This window comes from Homalodisca vitripennis, unplaced genomic scaffold (genome assembly GCF_021130785.1).
Source record: "Homalodisca vitripennis isolate AUS2020 unplaced genomic scaffold, UT_GWSS_2.1 ScUCBcl_404;HRSCAF=2331, whole genome shotgun sequence".
NCBI lineage: Eukaryota > Metazoa > Arthropoda > Insecta > Hemiptera > Cicadellidae > Homalodisca > Homalodisca vitripennis.
In genome coordinates this window covers 27,676-30,424 of record NW_025776534.1, presented here as the reverse complement: position 1 = coordinate 30,424, position 2,749 = coordinate 27,676, and the positions used below count along the sequence as shown (strand labels likewise).

Genomic DNA, 2,749 nt, shown 5'->3' with positions numbered 1-2,749 from the left:
ACTACTACTAAGCTTTGTTTAACAAAAGCAGAACAAAATTTTAACATGTAAACAATTTTACTTTTTTGTTTGATGTTTTGCTTTGTCGATGGCAGCACGATAAGATATTTTACATTCAAATATCTAATACAATCTTACACCTTACTCTAAATATTATACATATATTTGTCAACTAGGCGTAACATCTCCATTTACCTGTAGTTTTACATTTCATGTTTACTGCGAATAATGATGATATAAATGTAGAAGTATACTAAATATTATAACACGTGTGGAATCTGCGGCATGTATAAAGTATTAAGTAACTATTTTTTATTCGGAGACTATATTAATCTTTTTATTGTTATATTTAGTATGATAGAACTTGGTATTAAATAATAGTTGGATTGTTAATGTGTAAATAAATTATACACAACGCTGAACCTAATTGTTATTATTTTGAAAATATAACTAAAATCTTTAATCACATGTTTAACTGTGGTTGGTGCAATTATAAAATAGAAATGTGTTATACAGTGTAAAATAGTCTGAACATTATGTATAACATTAGTTTTTTGCGGTTATTTACAAGGTTAAATATTTTTTTGCACTTATATAATTTCGCTTATGTCTATCTGTATGTCTGTCCCCACGATATCCTAATAACGAACCGACCTATAAAACTCAAAAACGTTGATGAAACGTAATTTATATACATACCAAATATCAAATAATTAATTTATAAATAACTTAAATACATTAAATAAGTACAAATCGATTTGTGAAATCCAAGTGACAACCAACATTTTATGGTGTAATTTATTATTGGGACCAGAAAGACACCTATAATATCAGTAAATTAGTGAGTTTTTATATCGCTTCTGTTGCTATGGGAGTAAAATAAATACATTATTGACTTCTTTGCCCTTGGCTGCCAATAAAACATTCGTTTTATCAAATGGAATATTCCTTTTATCATACTTTGTTTTGCAAAATATATTTAGACATTTTTACAATATGACCTAAAACACTTCTTTTTTCCAATATATAGTAATGAGAAAAGTGACAAATTGGAACAAGTTGAGATGTACGTTTTTTTTATTATCAAGGGTGGTCAATACTTGTTTGTTAATCCATATTGATGAGATAGACACTGTAGGCCGAGCTCATTAAAGTTGATCTGTTGTTCTGTCTGGACCCAAGATATTTCTAAAATTATAATAATAATAATAATTTTGTACCCAAAAGTATTTTACAATTTTTTCCCAACATACATACAACAAATAATTTTTAAATAACATAAATATTTTTTTAAGTATAAAAGGAATACCCTTATTAGAGTAAAGTGAACCTAATAAGTGAAATTCAACAAGAGATGCCCAATTTTCAGTTGTTCAGTGGTGAAGCATTAAAAACAGTAACATCTCTGATACTCAGTAATATCAATCGAAATGATTGATTATTGCCAGAGACGAAATCCTCAAACAATGGACTAAGATTTGTTGAACCATTATTGCATTTAGCAGCCCTCAGCAATTATTCATATATATATATATATATATATATAGAAATATACTTATACAAATTTAATTAATGTAAACATAAGTCATTTGACAGGTATTTGGTCTTCCGATCATATGTTAGTTTGGTTATTTAAACACATATGAGAAAGAAACGGCCAAATACAAAATTATTGGATCGTATAAAGTGAAGGCTCTGTGGTGTAATGGTTGCACATTCACCCGACAAGTGAGAGATCCGGGTTCGAGTCCCGGCGGAGCAAGTACTTTTTGCGATTCAATATTTATTGAAATTAAATTAGGCTATTGCCACTTATACAAATTTAATGAATGTAAACAGAAGTCATTTGACAGGTATTTGGTCTTCCGATCATATTTTAGTTTGGTTATTTAAACACATATGAGAAAGAATCGGCCAAAAACAAAATTATTAGATCGTATAAAGTGAAGGCTCTGTGGTGTAATGGTAGCACATTCACCCGACGAGTGACAGATCCGGGTTCGAGTCCCGGCGGAGCAAGTACTTTTTGCGATTCAATATTTATTGAAATTAAATTAGGCTATTGCCACTTATACAAATTTAATGAATGTAAACAGAAGTCATTTGACAGGTATTTGGTCTTCCGATCATATTTTAGTTTGGTTATTTAAACACATATGAGAAAGAATCGGCCAAAAACAAAATTATTGGATCGTATAAAGTGAAGGCTCTGTGGTGTAATGGTAGCACATTCACCCGACGAGTGAGAGATCCGGGTTCGAGTCCCGGCGGAGCAAGTACTTTTTTCGATTCAGTATTTATTGAAAAAAATAAAATATCTATATTTTATTGATTCTTATAATTAAATATGTAATGGTTGTATAAAAGTGTATAATGTAATTTTATATTCCAAGGTAGATGTTATATATATTAACACTTAATTTATTTTTACGATTTCAATATATAAAATAAAACCTAAGATTATTTAAATCAATAAATATATTCAATATTGTTCTGATTCGATTTTACTTTTACTTTTTAATAACCTTACCCAATTAAGTTGTACTTACTCAGTAAGGTGGCGAAAAGTCTCCAGTGTTCGGGCTCAAGGCTCTTATAGTGCTCACTAACTGACACAATATATATAGTAAGCCCAAAACAAAGTTATGCTTACGTCCTTTTCTGGATGGTATAGCAAAGCCTGGCAAGACCATTGTCCGTGCGTTAACAACAATTATGATTTGAGGCACTTTTAAATTGTTATTTCTGT

At 29.6% G+C, this 2,749-nt stretch overlaps 1 non-coding gene across 1 annotated transcript; it reads left to right on the top strand.

Annotated features, from left to right (window-relative positions):
* The first annotated feature begins 2,205 nt into the window (after positions 1–2,205).
* Trnav-gac lies at positions 2,206–2,276 on the top strand. The gene has a single exon. It is a non-coding gene; the product is annotated as a tRNA-Val (tRNA).
* Positions 2,277–2,749: the final 473 nt, after the last annotated feature.